The following is a 20,416-nucleotide window of genomic DNA, read 5'->3' as shown; positions in this document are numbered from 1 at the left end:
AAAAATACACGTAAGTGAGAGAGAAAAATACCCCAGACACATACACTTAAAAGAATTCCTGTGCTTCCTGGACTGAGTTGACCCCACCCAGCCATCTCCGCAGGTCCTCTGGGCCCCAGAAAAGGAAACTCCAGATCAGCCCGGCCTAGCAGCCTCCAGGTCCAGAAAAGCAAGCAGCACTACAGTTGATTTTACATGGTTGGGGGCAAGTGACCCAGAGATTTTCTAAGGTGAAGATCCTGCTGAGATATAAGAGACTCACAAACCATTCTGGGCTATATTTACAGGGTCAGTGCTTCCTATGGGCACCTGAGTAGACCCAAAGAAAACTCCATCTCACACCAGAGACTCCAACTTCAGAATACTGGTGCTTGGAGTCATCATCACCAGCTCTGCCATGAATACACTCTGACCTCTGGCAACTTACTCCCCTTCTCTGAGCTTCTGTTTCCTCTCTGCAAAATTAAAACATGGGATTTCATTGTGACAAACAGCACTTCCAGCTATAGCAATGTTATGTTGCAAAACTCTTAGGCTCCAGGCTAGGGCTTCAAATGATGTCCTGACTGACCTGTGCAATAGCTAGATCCCAGAGCAGCCCCACATGAACTTTCTGCACACCCTAAGCCCAAGCTCAGGCATCAGAATTTACTTTCTCTTGGGGATTTAGAGCTGGGGTTTTCCCTTCATAACACTCCTGATCCTCACTCTAGTTTCTCTTGGCCTCTGGTCCCAAATCCAGCAATTTCTGGCCCCTGAGAGGGCTTATGCAAGCTCCTTCAAGACAAAAAGTATGCTAGAGCCTGTCCTCTTTGGGAAAATCATGCTTGGAGGCCCCTTCCTCTCTCTTCCCTCTGTACCTCCCAGGAAAGTCTGGGTTGACTTTTGTCTATTCCACAAAAGGCAGGTGCCATTCAAAGAAGCCCATAGGCCCTCCTTTGGTAGTTGGAATTACTGTATTGGGAAAGTTTGCGGATTTTGTGGGCACACAGATCTGGCTTGGAGTCTCAGCTTGACTACTCACTAGTTGTTTGGCCTTGGGCATGTCACAGAGCCTCAATTTCCTCAACTGCAGGCATTCAATAAATGGTATCTGTTATTAATGTTATCCTCTACCCAGAATAATAATAGGTAAGGTACCGTTAGCAGCAAGAAAAATAACTTCCTCAATCCAAATGAAGATGAAAGAGAAAGGAGTAGTTAACGAAAGGTTCAAAAGCCAAACCTAGTACTCTAGAGCAGAGCTTCTCAAACGTCAGTGGGCATACTAATCACCTGGTGATCTTGTTAAAATGCAGATTTTGATTCAGTAGGTCTAGAGTGGGCTCCAGATTCTGACTTTCTAACAAGCTGGGAGTGATGCCAATGCCGCTGGTGTAATAACCACACTTTGACAATACACTAGGGAATACAATACTATTAGCAGGACACTAGAGAACAACTCCTGGTCCAAAAAAGCATCAGGATAAACAGTCTCTTTTCATGTCATTATCCAGGCCTGGGTGTCCAGTCTTCCCTAATCTTCTCATTGCCAAGTGCCTTCCTCTTTCCATTCAGTAACCCAGCCCATAAAAGTGCTTTCCTGATGAAGTTTGCTGTTCCCCACTTCTTAACAAAATAAGGAGAAATGAGTCTGATAGCAGTCTGGCCCTGTAAGTGGCCAGGTAAGGCTGAGGAAATTATGACCAGAAGTGCAAGCATGTTCATGGGACTGCCTGGGATAGGGTGGTGGGGTGGGTATGAGTTGATTAGTCACTAGATGAGGTGATATGATAGGCAAGTGGGCACAGACAGCATTTACTCAAGAAACCCTTGGGCAAAGGAAGATAAGAGAGGAACATGAGCAGTTTGGTCAGTTTGGCATTTCGGAAAGAGGCTGGAAGTAAAGGAGACATTCTCTCACTTAGCAGAGCTGAGTTCCAGATAACATGACCAAGTATAACCTCCTATGTTCGGGGGAAGGTAGAGATGACTGCTTCTGTTCCAAGCACTCAGAGGATAAGAACTTGGCATGGGTGCAGAGGACAGTGGGCACATGCAGGCAGAAGTGGTGGATAAGCCAGAAGATGGCTCCCAGAAGAGTCCTTGTAAAGACTGTTGTGAGAAGCAAGGGAAGGGAGGTGGACCAATTCTGGAAGGAGTCAATCTCTAGCTGCCCTAGTGAACTGTCACCCCAGTCTTCTGACAGCACTACCCGTCTCTGAGCCTGGCTCCCAGCAGAGCCCTCGAGATACTTGGAGGGGGGCAGGTAGGGGACAAGTAGAAAGAGAACCATGGCTCTGCCCCAACCCAGGGCAAGAAGGAAAATATGGCCCCTGTTGCTTGGGGTTGTGCTTACTCTGAGGTCTGGGCCATACCCCACTGCAGGCTCTTTCCTCTTTTGAAAGTGTTTAGATAAGGAGAAACACAAAAGAGTGGGCTTGATTAGGTCTATTTACTTTCTGTGGCTCTTCCAGCCTCCCCCCAAACAGTACTTTCCACCTGCCCCACATGAACGAGTCCAAGCTCATTCAGCAGGAAGGGAAGCCCGCACACAGGCCGGGGGACAGAACAATGCATAGTTTGTTTATCTGACAGAAGAGGGGAAAAGCTGCTTGATCACCATGGAGGGATACAGAGCTATGAAGGCCCACTCACACCCCACTATTAGCTGGGGGACCTTGTAGCCTGGTGATCTGGAGACTTCCTTATTACAGACCCAACCAAGGGGAAATATGTATGTGTACGTGTATATGTGTGTCCTTGTATGTCTGTGCATGTGTATGTGTGTATATATGTGTGTATGTCTATATGTGTGTGCATCTCCGTGTATGTATGTATTTTTTTAAAGAGAATTTTTAGGACAATGCTTTCTTGTCAGTCTGGGAAAGTTACAATCTGGGTCATCCAAGATATGGGTACTTGAAGGGCTTTTGGTACCTAGTTCTGCCTCCCCACTTCCCCACCTTTTCCATCTCCCCTCATCTCTCCGAATAGCCAGGTCAAGTTCTTTCATATAAATCTCCTGGATCCCCCACTCCACCTTCCATCTCAGGATCCATTCCTGGCTAAAGGGAGCATCAGGATAGTTAATAAGAAAGGAAGGCAACGTTGGGGTGGAAATAAAGACTCCCCCAAATGCTGTGGTGTGTGTCAGGGGATGCCTTTTGGCTTTCCAAGTAGACAGCTGTAACTTCATCTGGTTAGGCCTTTACATTTGACTTTCTGTTTTCATTTTTCCATTTTCACATTGGAATCTTTAAAACATGGGGACACCTCTTTTTCTAAAGAAGGTCGGAAGAAGGCAACCATATGAATGACACAGGAAAGCTCTGCAAATATTAGGGGCTAGAAAAATGCTTAGTAGTTTAGAAACACAGTACTTGGAATCCTCTTTCAGAGTTGGCTGGGGAGCATATTCTAGTTTTTCTATGTATAGTCTGATAAAACATATCCATCATAAGATTGTTTCTTGTCAATGATCCCAAAGGCAAGGAAATGAATGGTGCATGTTCCACAGCTCCCAAAAGCAAGGGGAGCAAGTCAAGAATCTGAATAATGAAACAGGGCTTTTTTCTCTTTCCTGCATATACAAAAGCTAAGGGTGAGATCCCAGAGGGCTGAGGGAGACTTCAGAGGAGCACACAGGGAAAACGACAAGTTCACAGAGCACCATCCATTGAGTTAGCTTCTGCTATGATTCCCAATTTCCTAAACCAACACCCAGAGTGATAAAGAAGGTGGAGGATGTTTGTCCTCCAGCTCTGGTTTCTATCAGTAATATTTGTAGCATCCCTTAGGGAAGGAGGTTACGGGAATAATACAAGATTTCCGCTCTTGTCTCTTTAAGCCAAATATCTCCTTCAGCTCAAACTCAGTATTGGAGATACTACTTTTCAGGGGAATAATGGAATCCCCAAAGTCAAGTCTCAAAGCCCTTAGAATTACTTCTGGCCACTCCCTGAGTCCTCTCTACTACTAAAGACATAAAGCCCTAGGACAACAGCCAACAATAGCAAGGATCCCAATAGAACCAAGAATACCTATTCACTACTCTGCTTTGAGCAAACATGACAATGAGGAAGGGCCAATGCTCAGAAGAGCTGGAGCACAGCGATGAAGGTGGACAGTAGTGGGGGATGAGGTTGAGGAAGTACCAAGGCCAGGTTATAGAGTTTTCAAAGGCCAACGTAAGAAGTTTGCATTTTATTCTCAGTGCAGTGGGACGCTACTGGAGGCTGTTAAGCAGGGGACTACCATGATCTAAGTTTTATAAAGATCTCACTTGGCTGATGGATTTAGGCAGGTGAAGAGTAGAAGCCAGGAAATCAGTTTAAAAGGCTCTTATAGGTAGGAGATAATGGTGTTTTGTTCTAGGGAGGAAGCAGTGGGCGTGAAGAAGTAGAGCTCACAGTATTTGTTGATGGACTGAATGTGGAGTGAGGGAAAACGAAGAATAAGCCAGGACTTTTGGTCATCTGGCTTCTGTACCTTCTTAGCACAGAATTCACTCCTGAAACTGAGTCATCAGTCGTTCTAAAAAAAAAAAAATGATTGGCAGTCTTCACCATTCTTTTATTCAAGCATTTATGGAGCTCCTATCTACATTTATGGTGCTTGGAGTGGTACTACGGAACATGCCAAAACAAAGAAGATATAATGCCGTGCTCAAGGAATTTACAGTGTGATGGAGGGTGAATAAAAATGCCTAAGTAACCACTAAACAGGGCAGGCTGTCGTGTCATAAAGGAAATGCTAACAAAATGAGAGTTAAAAAAAGGAGAAAGCACAGCTAGGTGAATCAAGGAAGACTTCACAGAGCCTCTGAGCTAGTTTTTGAAGATTCAGTATGATTTCAAGTGGAGGAGACTGGAGGGGAGGCCATGCCAGGTTTTGCATTAACAAGAGTGGGAAAAGCAGGAATATGCTGAAGGAAGGACACACAATTTCTACAAGATACACAGAAAGTAAAATTAGAATGATATAAGAACATGGTGGGCCTTACGTGTCAGGGTAAAGCATTTACTTTACATAATCCAAGAAGCAAGAGAGAGGCTTTGGAGGTTCCAGGACAGGAGAGCGTCATGGTAAAAACAGTATGTTAGGAAGGTTATTCTCACAGAGGATGAATTACACGGATAAGTACTGAAAGCACAGAGAAGTGAGTAGGCTAGCACAATAGACACAATAAAAGTTAAAACTAGAGCAATGACTGTGGGGATGGAGCAGAAGGGAAGGATGCGAAAAGGGAAATAAGAGACAGAACCAGCAAGGTACAGCTACTAATTAAACATGAAGGAGAGAGAGGAGTTAAGATGACTGTGAAGCACCTGGGAGAATGGTGGTATCATTAATCTAGATAGGGAAGTCAAGAGCGGGAGCTGGCTTCAGGAGACATGAGTTTGATTTTAGATGTGAGTTTATTTGTTATGCTGTCAAATTATGTAGACAGGCACGCCCAGCAAGTAGCTTGACATCTGGGCTAGGGTGCGAGAAAGAGGTTAGGGCAGGTTATAGACATGTGGTCATTATCCACGGAGAGGAGGCAGCCGAGGCTGTTGCAGTGGATATGACTGCCCACGGTAAATGTGTACTACAGGAAAGAGGGTGGATGACAGATCTCTACAGAATAGTTATTGCTCAGATGGCAGAGGAAAAAGAGCTAATCAAAGAGACAAAACAATAAAATGCCATTTTTAATGATATTGGCAATATATTTTTTTAACTAAGTGTCAGCAAGGTTGCAGGGAAATAGGCATTCTTATACATTGCTAGGTGGGAATGGATATAGGTACACAGTTGCTAGAGGGAAATTTGCCATATGTCATCAGGAGACACAAAAATGTTCCTACTGTGCTTACTTCAGCCAACATATACTAAAATTGGAACAATACAGAGAATTAGCATGGCTCACGCACACAGGTGACAAGCAAATTTGTGAAGTGCTCCATATTTTTTCTGGAATTAGACAGTGGTAACAGTCGCACAACCTTGTGAATATACTAAAAACCACTGAATTACACACTTGAAAGTAACGGATTTTACGGTATATGAATTATATCTGTTTGAAAAAATGTTCCTACCCTTTGATCCAGTCTTTCCACTCCTAGGATTTTATCCTAAGAGAGCAATTAGAGATGCACACATTGCTTTATGTACATGAAGTGTCATCCACTGCAGGGTTATTTATAATGGTAAAATTCGGAATATCCTAACTGTCCTACATTTAGGAAGAGTTAGATGAAGTATAGTGTATCTACATGAAAGAATAATAGTCTGCCATTGAAAACTGTGTTTTTGAAGATGACTTAATGATCCTGGAAAAGGCTCACAATATAATGGTAAATGAAAAAAAGCAGTATACAAACCTCACACAGTAGCAGCCCAATTCAAAAAATATATATGCATATACACATATATTCATATACAAGCATAGACATATTAAAAGGCTGGATGCAAATGCACTAATATCTTACCAGCAGGTATTTATCTCTGTGTGGCAGAATTAAGGGTCATTTTTATTTTTTACACTTTTTAAAAATTTGAAAATTTTCTACACTACACACGTATTACTTTTTTTTTTTGAGGAAGATTAGCTCGGAGCTAACTACTGCCAATCCTCCTCTTTTTGCTGAGGAGGATGGGCCCTGAGCTAACATCCGTGCCCATCTTCCTCTGCTTTATACATGGGATGCCCACCACAGCATGGCCTTTGCCAAGCGGTGCCATGTTCGCACCCGGGATGCGAACCGGCAAACCCTGGGCCGCCAGGAAGCGGAACATGTGAACTTAACCGCTGCACCACTGGGCTGGCCCCACATGTATTACTTTTGAATGAGAAAGTTTCCAAAGAAAAAGGACATCATGCTATATGGACATACCATTTACCCTGGCAACTGTCTAATATAACTATCTGACTCATTCCTCTTAGGAATCTGAAATTATACTTGTAATTCCACTTAACTATTTCAAATAACTGGATTTTACCCTCAGGGAAATCAGCCTAGAGTCCATCAACCTAGCAAAATGCTTTCCCCAACAAATGGTTTGCTGCTTGGCAGTGGGTTCCCCTGTTTATTCTACTAATTAAAAAAAAATACTCCATCTGAGAGTTTTCTACTCCAGTGTTAGCACTGGGAGTTGTTCTTTACTGTGAGAGGTGGCCAGGGCTGGAAGAACAAGGAGCAAGTTGAGGGGAGACCAGGAAGAGGAAAAGGGAGGTCAAGTCATGGTCAGCATCAAGGCCATGCTCAATGGGTTGAAAAAAATTGTTAATCAGGGCCATCTTGGCTTTGTTTTCTTCCCAGGTGCCTGATGGACTTAGTGGGACAAAGATGGGTGGAGAGGTGACAAGGCACAGGAAAATCTGGTGTGTGTGTGTGGGGGGGGTGGCAGCAAGTACCATTTGAGACGCCATCTAACTGCTATTATTTGTATACCATATTTACAGTTCACAAAGCACTTTCATAGACACCATTCCATTTACTCCTTACAACAACCTTATAAACTCCTCTTTAGAAAACAAACTCAGGCTCAGAGAGGTGAAGTAAATCACATAAGGATTGAACCCAAGTTCTTTACTTCTACATTCCTGTGTTTTTTTTCCCCCAAAACAGTGATTCTCATAGTTTGTTCTACAGATAAGCATCAGCATCACCTGGGAACTTGTTAGAAACTAAATTCTGGGGGCCTACTCCAGAACTTCTGAATCAGAAACTCTGGGAGTGGGGCCCAGTAATCTGAATTGTAATAAGCCCTCCAAGTGATTCTTATACATGCTCAAGTTTAGACCCATCACTCTAAAGAATGTTACCATACATTTTAAAATGGATTTTCAAATGGCTTCTTTAAAATACTGGCTGCTGCTGCTTTGACTTATGTGGTATTGTCTTCCAAGGCAGTCTGGGAGTCTCCCTTCAACTGTCAGTGGCTATGTGCATAATAGAGGGCAGCTGCTTGAATCAAATTTGGGTTCCAGCCACAGGAATATACGACTTCCTGGTCAGGAAGGTCCCGGAATCAAGAGGGCAATTCCCAGGTCACAGCTTCACTTGTTGCAGGCAGATACGAGCTGGTGAGCAGCTGCCATATGTCTACCTCCCCTTCTGAAGTTTCTCTTCGTAAAGTCTTTCACATGGTTTCACATGTTCTGCATGAGCCCCCGGGAAATCCCCTGACCTCATGTATTTACATTTACAAACCTCTATTTCATCAAGCTTTTCATTTCTTCAGTTTTCAGTTGGGTTTTTTAAAGCATTTTGAAATAACAATTTAGGAAAACAATACAGCAAGTGAAGTGAAATTACTTTCCTTCTGGAGAACATGGACACCCCTACTCTCGCCTCCCAAACCACTCCCTACCCAATTTCCTCACTGCAGGTAACTGTTCTCTCTCTCTCTCTCTCTCTCTCTCTCTCTCTCTCTCACACACACACACACACACACACTCAATCAAACATATTCCTTCTCCTTGGGATGGAGAACAAACAAATCAGTTATTTTTTTGAAAATTGGACTTGACCTAAATTGGATTTTATATTTTGTCAAGGTGATGTTTGTAAAATGGAAATAAAACCCGTACACGGATATAGATTTAATTTGAAAATGCTAAAGCCAAAAGACAGAATCACGGAATGAAAATTATAAAGTATTCAAAATTCTAGCAGGGAACGCAATTTGCTGTATTTCTCCTTCTACACAGGTACTAGCATTGAATTCATTTATTTATTTATTCATTGATTGATTCAATCATTCATTAGTTATGGAGAGCCAAGCAAGAACTGTTCAAGGTGCTGGGGACAAAGCAATGAACAAAACAGACAAGACCTCAGTCCTCATGGGGCTCAACTCAATAAATATAATCTGTTGGGTGGTGATAAGTGCTATGAAGACAGAGAAAGCAGGGTAAGGGGTAGACTGACTGACAGGGGTGTGTGGGGCCAATGCTATTTTAGAGAGTGTGGTCAGGGAAGGCTTCTGTTAGGAGGTGATATTTGAGCAGTGACCTAAATGAAGTCAGGGAAGGAGCTAGGCAAATATCTGAGAGGAGAATGTTCTGGGCAGAGAAATCAGCAAGGGCAATGGTCCTGAGACACGATCAGCTTGCCACAGTCCAAGAATAGTATGAAAGCCAATGAAGCTGAAGTGGAATGAGCAAGACAAAGAGGGGTAGGAAATGAGGTTGGGGAAGGAGCCAGGGGCTGAGTAGGTCATTGTAAGGACTCTAGATTTAATTCTAAGAGTGATGGGAGTAAACCTTGTGTCTACCATGTGTCTAACAGGTGCCAAGGAGTCTAAAAAGTCTGCGCTATGATCTTTGCCCTCAAGAAGCTTTCAATCTGTCCATTTGGTAAAATAAGCCAGAATTACAGGAGACTTGAGAAGGCCTGGGGATTCTTGCTGTCTCATGTCTACTTGTTCCTAATCTTAATGAGCCACCTTTAGTAGAAAAGAGCTCCTAAGAAGGAAAAGGCTTGCCTCCTATGCCAATTTGAGAAGATTCTCCTGCCTTATACTTTAGGTACTTTTATCTCAAAAACATTTACAATGTTTACTATGTGTTATAAATATTAAAACATTTAATACACATAACAACCCTGTGAGGCAGGTGCCACTATTGTCATCCCCATTTTTCAGAGGGGAAAACCAGAGACTTGGAGAGGTTGAGTAACCTGCCCAAGGTCACAGAACTAAAAAGCCACAGAGATGGTATTCAAACCCAGGCAGCCTGGCTCCAGAGCCTATGTTCTTAACCACTATTCTAATCTGCCTTGCCTACAGATAGAGATAGAAGGATGAGGAGAGGGGGATGATGAATTTAAAATTGAAAATAAAAGGGAAAGTCTCCCAGATGTCCTGGGCAACCAAGAAGAGTGCTGGGGGCATATGCGAGACCTGGGGAAAAGACCCTGAGCTAGTCATGGGGGAGAGCAGGCGAAGCATGCTGCGGATACTGCATCCATGTTGGGGGTCCACAAGGAGTGTGAATGCACAGCATTCAGGCAGGACTGCTTTGATACTGGAGACATTTCCTGTGGAAGGCTGAGAGACCATGGAACTTTAGGGTATCCTGACCTGCCCAGTACAGAATACATAATGACTAATAGCCTGCAGCCAGAGAAATCTGCATAGAGGAGGTCATGCCTGAGGTCTGGTCTTGAAGGAAGGGTAGGAATTGGCCCAGATGAAAGGTACTACTGCTGAAGGAATAGAATGTAAAAATCATGGAAATGTGAGGAAAAAATGGTGTCCTGAGGGTAGGATGTATGAGAAGGGGTGGTGGGAGATAAGGTTAGAGGGGCAGACTGGGCCAGCACACAGAAGATCTAGGTTGCCATGCTAATGAGTTTGGACTTTTCTCACAGGCACTGGGGAGCCAGTGAAGGATTTTAAGCACAAGAGTAGCATGACCAGATCTGTATTTTGGAAAGGTGTATCTATCGGCATTTTGTAGGTAGAAAAGAGGCGGGTGGACCAGGTAGGAAATGAATGTTATAGTCCGAGTGACCTATGATTCAGGGATAGAGGGGATAGAGTGGAGAGGCAGATTTGAGAATTGTCTTGTCTAGGAGGCAGAACCAATAAGTCTTGGTGCCTGACTAGACAGATGTGAGGGGTAAAGAAGAGGAAGGAGTCCAGAGTGTCTGCTAGATTTCTCACTTCAATAAATGATTCAGCCTGTCACCAATACCAGCAGAAGAAGAGTAGGGAGGGGAATTAGTCTAATTTTGGCCAAGTTGATTTTTAAATATTTCTTATATTTTTTAAAACAATACTTGTAGAAGGCAAACCATTCAAATAGTACAAAGGCACATACAATGAGAAATTAAGTCCCCCACACTCCAGGGGAAACCACCAGTAACAGTTTCTTGTTTATCCCTGAGCAGCAGTATGGCATAGTGTTAAGAACATAAACTCTTGGAACCAGACTGTCTGGATCTCAATTCACCATTGCTAGCTGTGTGGCCTTGGCTTAGTTATTTAACATCTCTATCTCACTCCTATTATCTGTAAAATGGGAATTATAACAATAGAACACAAAAAAGTGTACTAGAATATGGTTCAGAACCTTGCTGTTTGTGCTTATACATCTTGGAGATAATTTTGCATCTGTGTACTTTTTCACAAAATTTTTTTTTTTTAGGAAGACTGGCCCTGAGCTAACATCTGTGCCCATCTTCCTCTACTTTATATGTGGGACGCCTACCACAGCATGGCTTTTGCCAAGCAGTGCCATGTCCGCACCCGGGATCCGAACCGGCGAACCCTGGGCCGCCGAGAAGCGGAACGTGTGCACCTAACCGCTGCACCACCGGGCCAGCCCCTTTCACAAATTTTTAATAACTGCCTAATATTGCACTGTGTGAATTTTTTCATAGTTTCTTTAACCTTTACCCAATTAATGAATACTGAGGTTGATTCTAAGTTTTGCTAACACAAATAAGGCTGGAATGAATATCTTTGTATGTCTTCACACACATACATGATTATATCTGTTAGATAAATTTCTACAGGTGGAATTCTGGTTCACAGAGTATGCGAATGTCTAATTGTGATAAAGTCTCCTGGAATCCAAAGAGATTATGCTAATATGCACTTCTACCAACAATGTATTAGAACAAAGCTTTTCAAACTTTCATGTACAAACAAATCACCTGGAGATCTCATTAAAATGCAGATTCTGATTTAGTAGGTCTAGGTTGGGGCTGCATTTCTAACAAGCTCTGGGTTGATGTAGATATTGCTGGTCCAAGGATCACACTTTCAGTAGCAAAGTATATAGTAAGGTATAAGAGTGTTTCTCCAAGTTTGCCAAAAAAAAATGTACATTAAACGCTCTGATTTTTGCCACTATGATAGGTGAAAGCTGTATCTTAAGGTGAGAGTTGTTGCTTAAGTTAATCTATATTTCTTTAATTATGGGTGTTGAGCATCGTATCATTTACTTTCATAAGCCAACTTTCTTTTCCTCTGGACTGCCTGTTTAGGTCCTTTTTTCCTCATTTATAATGGTTTGTTAGTATTTTCCTTAGTGATTCTCAATCTCAAGAATTCTTTATTTATAAAGCCACATGCCACATCAGATACAAAATGTTCTCAGTTTTTCGTCTTTGCATTTTGTTTATGTACTGTTGTGGTGCTATAAATTTTAACTTTTGTGTAGTCAAATTTAACAGTTTTCTCCTTTATGGCTTCCTCTGTGTCTTGCTTAGAAAGGCCTTTAATATTTGAAGATAAAATCATATATTAAAAATCATATACTAAACTATGTCTTTGGATCAATTTCTAGACTTAAATATGGTCTATTGATCTGTCTATTCATGTGCTAGTACCAAACTGTTTTAATTACCATAGTTTTATAATATGTTACAACAGGACTGGTCCCTTTCTCCCTTATTACTCTCCTTTTTCAGATGTTTCCTGACTAATCGTACGGATTTATATTTCCATGTGCATTTTAGAATCAGCTTTGGTGTGCTGGATTATGATGTGCCTGGGATACAGCTTGGTGGAGAAGTGTAGCATGCAGTTGAAAATGATAATCTGGAATTCAGAAGTGTAGTCTTCTCTGGATATAGTTATCTATAGATAATTATCAGCAGTACCTGAAACCTCTCAAGAAAAGTTCATGGAATGAGAAAGACAGTCTGAGACAGAGCACTAGGTTAGTGGTTCTCAAAGCTCAGTCTTCAGACCAGAAGCACCAGCATTACCTGAGAATGTCTTGGGCCCTGACTGGATCAGAAACTCTAGGGGGAGGAGGGCAGCAATATGCTCTTTAACAAATCCTTCAGGGGATTCTAAAGCACACTCAAGTTTGAGGACCACTGCTCTAGGGCATAGCAGTAGTTCAGAGAAAAACTAAGGAAACAGAGCTGAAAATAAGCAGTAGAAAGAAAACCAGGAGAGAAAGATGTTTAATAATCAAAGAGAGGAAATTTCCAGAAATAAGTGTTCAACAGGGCTAATACTTATTAAGCAACAACTATTTCCAAAGAGCTTTATACATATCATTTACTCATATAATTCTATAAGGCAGTTAGCATTATCCCAATCTGACAGATGAGGAAATTGTGATTAAGTACATCGCTAAAAGTCAGCCAGTTGACATGTGATTTGACACTAGTGCTATTATATACCAATGACTACGTTTCTTCTACTGTACTACACTGCTGAAAATATGCTATTGAAAAACTGCCCACTGGAAAAGGAGAAGGAACAAAGCTTCTTGATTCTTTTTCGATCTGGAGGACACTAATTCATCTTGGAACTATACAGAGAAGAGTGTCGTGGAAGTGGCAGAAGCCAGACTACAGTGAAGAAATGGGAGGGAGAAAATGGAGACAATGAGTGTAAGAATACTTTTCAAGAGCCTAAGAAGTTTGGCTGTGAAGGAAAAGAGATTGGCAGTTGGAGGAGGATGGAAGTTAAGGGCAGATGATGTTTTTAGGATGAAGTGACCACCAGAAGATATTTATGTGTCATTAAGACTAGTTTAGATTAAAAATAATGTTCTATGGGTCTAGGACAATTTCTGGTCCTGATCTCTCTCACCTAAGCACCATATCATTTTTACCTACGCTCTACAACTGCCAGTTGAACTTCTACGTATCCCATCAATCACCTCAAACTAAAGACAAGACAAAAGAAAAACCAAACAAACGTCGACACCAAGCCTAGCTCTCCCTAATTTATCTTTTTGTTTTGTCTTGTTTATTTGTTTGTTTTAAATCATTAAACGTCTGACTGCTTCAAACCTTTAACCATTGTTTACTTCTCCTCTTCTTCAGCCTGTATACTGAATCAGTCACCAATTCCTGGCTTTGGATTATCTCCTCCATTAACTCGTTCTGTCTGTTCTTACTGTCACTACTCAACATAAGCAATCACGTCACATGGCCTCCCCACATCCAGTCTAACTCACACCAACTTCCCACAAACACCGATTTCATTCTTACTCACCTACTTGCAATCCTGCAGTGGCTCCCCATTGCCTACGGGTAAAGTTTGCTTTTCTAGGCCTTCTATTGATTGTTAAAATTGCCTCTCACTGATCCCCTACTTAAATCCTAAGTTAGATGGACTTCCTTAATGTTCCCAAAACCTACATTTCTCTCCATCCTCTCTTTATGCCTTCCCACACACCATTTAGGAATTGGGCCATGCCCCCCCCCCCCCCCCGCTTTTTTGCAAGCTCCTTGTGATGTTCTTCCTGTTTTCATAATCACTTGCTGATGGTATCATTCATTTTGACAATCATCTACTTCCTTGCTCAAGTGTTTTACCTATACATGTCTTATCTCCGTCCACTAGAGTTCGGGGCTAGAGCATACTCCTGCTGTGATCGCACCACATTGTTTAACATATTGCTATGTATATGCCAAGGACTCAAACTAAACAAATATTTATTAAATCAATGAAATTGTATTCTGAGAACTTGCTATTTAGAGACATTTTGTGAATTAATGTTTAGAAAATGCCTACTTTCTTTTCAACTTTCAAATGCCATATTAAAAACAATACACATTCACTGGCTATATACCCAGCATCAGGTACTGTTCTAGGCACTTTCTCAGGAAGTACCTATTTAATCCTTACCAGATCCCTGTCAGGTGGGAATTACTACCCTGAATTACCCATAAAGACAAGACTATGAGATGGTTAAAGATTTGCCCAGTATTTCTACTGAGTACTCAGACTCTGCAGTTAAAAACCCCAAGTCCTTGGGGGCCGGACCCCCAAGGGGGCCGGGTGGTTAAGTTTGCACACTCCGCTTCGGTGGCCCAGGGTTTCGCTGGTTCGGATCCTGGGTGCGGACACAGCACTGCTCGTCAGGCCGTGTTGAGGCGGCGTCCCACATACCACAACTAGAAGGACCCACAACTAAAATATACAACTATGTACTGGGGGGACTTGGGGAGAAAAAGCAGGGAAAAAAAAGAAGATTGACAACAGTTGTTAGCTCAGGTGCCAATCTTAAAAAAACCCCAAAAAACCCCAAGTCCATTACTCTATCCACCAAAACACAGATTCCTTTCTTTCATTTTTATTTTTTAAACAGAGTCCCATGGTTCTTAGTTGAATTATAAACATTATTTTTCTATGGTCTTGATGTAAGAAAAATTCTGGTTAACAAAATAGATAAATAATAAATGTATTTATGTCTCAAGTTTAGTGTCTAATTACAGTTATTATGGATAATGAGAGAAAGTACCTTTGTGTTTCTGAAGTAAACTTGTGCCACAATGCAAAGGGAGATGAGCTGCAGCAGGGTGCTGTATTAACATTCATAATTATGCATCTTATGTTCCAAAAATGAATTGTTGTTTGACAGAAAGGAGAAATGACAATAGTAAGAATTATGGCAAAAACACATAAGGTTCATCAACACATAATCGACTTACAAATATGCACATTTTAGATGTTTTCTTTTATTGGTGTTTATGATTTATTATTTAGAAATACTGTAAACTAACCTACCAGAATATGTTTCCCTATTAAAGATGCCTTAAATGAAAACACACACACATAAAGTGCATTATTTTTTTATGACATGTAGATATGTCACTTAAGGGAGATTTTGCTCCACAAACACAATAATCTATACTTAATGAGGTATCACCTTCTTCAGTGATCCTTGGTCTAAAACACAGTCACAGACACGCACACACACGCACACACACGCACACACACACGCACACACACACACTTTGGGGGCAATTTAAATCTATTGGGAGAAGAAGACTAGATTAAAACTCTTTTCAGTATCTCCTAATGCAGGCTTTATTAAACACAGCACTCCTCAAAGAAACAGGAGGAATGCAGAATACAAATGACAACATTTTCCTGCTGACTGAGACTGGCCCAGCTTCAGATCGGAAAAGATGCCTTCAATCAACAAATGGCTATAGGATGTCTTTTTATTTATTTATTTATTCAATTTTTTTTAAAGATTTTTAAATTTTATTTATTTTTTTTGAGGAAGATTAGCCCTAAGATAACTGCTGCCAATCCTCCTCCTTTTGCTGAGGAAGACTGGCCCTGAGCTACATCCATGCCCATCTTCCTCTACTTTATATGTGGGACACCTACCACAGCATGGCTTGCCAAGCGGTGCCATGTCTGCGCCCAGGATCCGGATCCGAACCGGAGAACCCCGGGCCACTGAAGCGGAAGGTGTGCACTTAACCGCTGTGCTACCGGGCTGGCCCCGCTATCGGATGTCTTAATGTAAGAAGCCAACAACCATCGTTTAGTTGCAAACAGACTCACACCTAGAACCTTAACTCACCCTATCCAAGAGCCAATTAACTCAGTTTATTCTTCTGTTGAGACTAGCAAGCATTCCAGGTCAAGGCAAAGCAAAAGCCTGTGTGACTCAGAAAGACTTAGTTATCCTCTCAGACCAATTTACACTTTTTTTTGCTTTGGGCTTTACTGGGGTGCAAGGTTACTACTGAGGATAACACTCACAGGGTGAGGTAAGGGAGAAAGCATGCACAGCCTAAGAATTTTTAAAGTCATAGGGGGTTTCTTGAAGATCTCAATGAAAATATTCAATTTAATGCCTCTGAAAACATTACTGAAACAGAAGCAAAGTAGGTAGTAGGTAGGAACCAACTGAGGTATTACAGAGAGCAAACTATATATGGAGACAGACAGCCCTGGCTATGACACAGTAGACATGCCAGTTACTGCATTTCTTTGTACCTCAATCTCCTCATCTGAGATATGGGGATATATTTATCCCTATACCTCATAAGAGAGCTGTGATGATTAAATGACATGATACCTCATAAGAGAGCTGCTAGCACTGTGTCTGACCCATAGTAAGTGCTAGAATAGAAGGACAGAACTAACATTTACAGAGTATCTATTAAATCTGAAACTAATCATGCTTCTGGCTGAACCTCTTCAAACATAGGTGGAAAGGCACTTTGGAGGAACCCTCCGGCCTGAATCCAAATCCCTAAGGAGAACTCAGTTCATCCCTTACTGGTCTTAACATTTTCAAACCAACTATTGGGTAGAGGGCTGATACAGCACTATCTCAGTGAGCTGTAGAAGTATGATAGTCCCAATGATAGGAATTCCCCCAAACTTGATTGTAGATACAGGGAAAAAAGATGGGTTATGGAGTCACACACAGAGACTAGATTTGAATCCCAGCTCTGACACTTACTAACTATGTGGCTTTAGACAACTAACATGTCCATTCTGAGTCTTGGTTTCCTCACATAATACATACTTTTTAGAACTGTGGTAAGAATTCAATAGATGTAAGGAGTTATCACTATTATATTCTCATGATCACATGAAATCTCAGGCCAAGGAAGCTACACAGATCCTGGGATAAATACACAGTCAACACAGAGCTACTTTTCCTGTCCAGCTGTGGCAAACCAATGGCCACTGCAAGTGTTTACCCTGATGAGCAATAAGGAGGGAAGAAGAAATTCTTTTTACTGTGGCATGAAAAGGGGCTTCTAGCAATTCTTCCTGTTTTTGGAGATTCATCATAATAGTGATCCTGAATCACATATAAGAGATCAGTCTTATTCCCCATCACTTCACAAGTGCCCTCTCCCACTCATCCTTAAACTTTTCTTTATTAAATTAAGCTTCTCCCAAGAAGTATAGAGTAGGAAACAATCACACACGCACACACACACAGAAAAATTTTCTCATCTCATACAAAATTCATGAACCAAAACTAGTTTTTAAGTTTTGTTCAAAATGTTCCATTCTGTGGGAAAGGCGACTGGTACTTTAAGAAATCTATTCCTGAAGTGCACAGGGGGACAACCTCAGGTAAGCAACTTCCATTGTGTGTAAATTTCTATCAAACAAATTTTATGAATGAGAGAAAGAAAAGAGTAGGTAATATTCTGCTATTTCCCTTAGAGAGAAAACCTACCCTGTGTAACTTCTCAAAGACTATCCAAAGGCATATATTAACTTTATACTTAACAAAATTGAGGGATATTCTGCACCCTCATCATAGGGAAAGAAAGGAAGAATATATCTTTGCATTAGGAGCCAGAGACACAATCATTTTTAGCTGAACAAGGATGCCAGAACGGCCAACCAATGCTTTCCCTTTGATTAGCTGGAAAGCAATCAATACATTCTTGATAAATTGGAGCTTTCACTCAAAATAGAAACTGACCTGAAGTCCAGAAAGCTGTCAGTTCAGAGATAAATCCCAAGAAGGGAACGTGACATTTGCACTAAGATCCAGGCTGGCATACTCATCAAGACCCAAGTTAAAGACTGGGACTTGAAGAAATTGTTAATAAGGACTGGTGAGGCATACCGACCATCTTCAGGATTCACATGTTTCTTTCATCAGCTAAAAGAAGCACCTTTGGTGCTTAAGGGTTGTTTAATTTAGCTGTTTTAATAAAGACATTGGGTTTTTAAAAAGACTTTTCTTAGTGCAGTTTTAGATTCACAGCAAAATCGAGAGGAAGGTACAGAGATTTCCCGTATACCCCCTGCCCCCACAGACGCATAGCCTCCACCATTATCTGCACCCCCCACCAAGTGCTACATTTGATGAACCTACATTGACACATCAGAATCACCCACAGTCTATAGTTTACATTAGGGTTCACTCTCGGTGTTGTACATCTTTGGGTTTGGACAAATGTATAATGACATGTATTCACCATTAGAGTACTATACAGAATAGTTTTACTGCCCTAAAAATCCTCTGTGCTTCACTTTTTCATCCCTCCCTCTCTCCCTCCCTCCTTCCTAATTCTTGGCAACCACTGATCCTTTTACTGTCTCCATACTTTTGCCTTTTCCAGAATGTCATAGAGTTGGAATCATATAGCGTGTAGCCTTTTCAGATCAGCTTCTTTCACTTGCTAATATGCATTTAAGGTTCCTCCACGTCTTTTCATGACTTGATAGCTCATTTCTATTTAATGCTGAATAATACTCCATTGTCTGGATGTATCGGTTTATTTATCCATTCACCTACGAAAGGACATCTTGATTGCTTCCAAGTTGTGGCAATTATGAATAAAGCTGCTATAAACATCTGTGTGCATGTTTTTGTGTGGACATAAGTTTTTAACTCCTTTGGGTAAATACCAAGGAGTGCAATTGCTGGATCATAAGGTAAGAGTATATTTAGTTTTGTACGAAATCGCCAAACTGTCTTCCAAAGTGGCTGTACCATTTTGCATTCCCACCAGCAATGAATGAGAGTTCCTGTTGTTCCACATCCTCTCCAGTATTTGGTATTGTTAGTGTTCCAGATTTTGGCCATTCTAATAGGTGTGTAGTTATTTCTCAATGTTTTAATTTGCATTTCCCTCATGATATACGATATGGAGCATCTTTTTACATGCTTATTTGCTACATGTATATCTTTTTTGGTGAGTTGTCTGTTCAGGTCTTTGGCCCACTTTTTAATGGGGTTGTTTGTTTTTATTGTTGTGTTTTCAGAGTTCTTTGCATATTTTGGATAACAGTCCTTTATCATATGTATCTTTTGAAAATATTTTCTCCCAGTCAGTGGTTTATCTTCTCATTGTCTTGACAATGTCTTTTGCAGAGCAGAAGTTTTGCTTTTAATGAAGTCCAGCTTATCAAACACTTCTTTCATGGATAGTGCCTTTGGTGTTGTATCTAAAAAGTCATTGCCATACCCAAGGTCATCTAGGTTTTCTCCTATGTAATCCTCCAGGAGTTTTATAGTTTTACATTTTATATTTAGGTATATGATTCATTTTGAGTAACTTTGTGAAGGGTGGAAGGTTTGTATCTACATTCATTTTTTGCAAGATACTTGATTTTTAGTAAAGATATCTATTTGATTTAGATATTTGTTTAATTTTGAATTTATTAAAGATACGGGGAGGTAAGGCTTATAAATCTCAGGATGAGGGATTAAAACATTATTGAGACTTCTGCTTCTGTGAAAATGGAGTAGATGAACTTTTCCCTATTTCTCCCACTAAGTACAACTAAAAACCTTGGACATTATATCTAAAGTAAGCATAAGAAGACTCTCATCCAGTTTCCTCTGATACCACTCATTAGAAGAAAATATTAGCAAAATACATATCTGTCAAAAGAATAGTATCTAGAGTATATAAAGAAATTAAAACTCAAGAGTGAAAAACAGACAATGCAATTAGAAGAATCTTAATGTAATGAAGAAGAATTTTGTTACACTAAGAAGGCAAGCTGGCTAAGGACCTTGGGTTCCAAGGAAAAACACAGTGGTAAGTTCTTTGGGTTTTCTTTTTGCTTATATAGTCCAGATATAGTCCAGGTTTGGAGCTGAGAAGCAACAACCTGGAAATGCTAATGGGCACAGACAAAATAAGTCCTCCAAAAAGCCTGCTCTCCCTATCCAGAGAACCAGGAGACGGTGACCTAGAAAGACAGAAAACTTTTAGACAATAACTGCTTTACT

The 20,416-nt window shown here is 41.0% G+C and overlaps 1 protein-coding gene and 1 non-coding gene across 7 annotated transcripts in view; one reads left to right on the top strand and one right to left on the bottom strand.

Moving 5' to 3' along the window:
* Positions 1-20,416, bottom strand: part of SHROOM4 (shroom family member 4) — a 209,544-nt gene that overhangs the window by 49,172 nt on the left and 139,956 nt on the right. The window lies entirely within an intron of this gene.
* Positions 5,835-5,936, top strand: LOC124246224 (U6 spliceosomal RNA). Its single transcript, XR_006890432.1, has one exon. It is a non-coding gene; the product is annotated as a U6 spliceosomal RNA (small nuclear RNA).

Source organism: Equus quagga, chromosome 10 (assembly GCF_021613505.1).
Source record: "Equus quagga isolate Etosha38 chromosome 10, UCLA_HA_Equagga_1.0, whole genome shotgun sequence".
In the NCBI taxonomy this organism is placed as follows: domain Eukaryota; kingdom Metazoa; phylum Chordata; class Mammalia; order Perissodactyla; family Equidae; genus Equus; species Equus quagga.
This window is presented reverse-complemented; position numbering and strand designations above follow the sequence as displayed.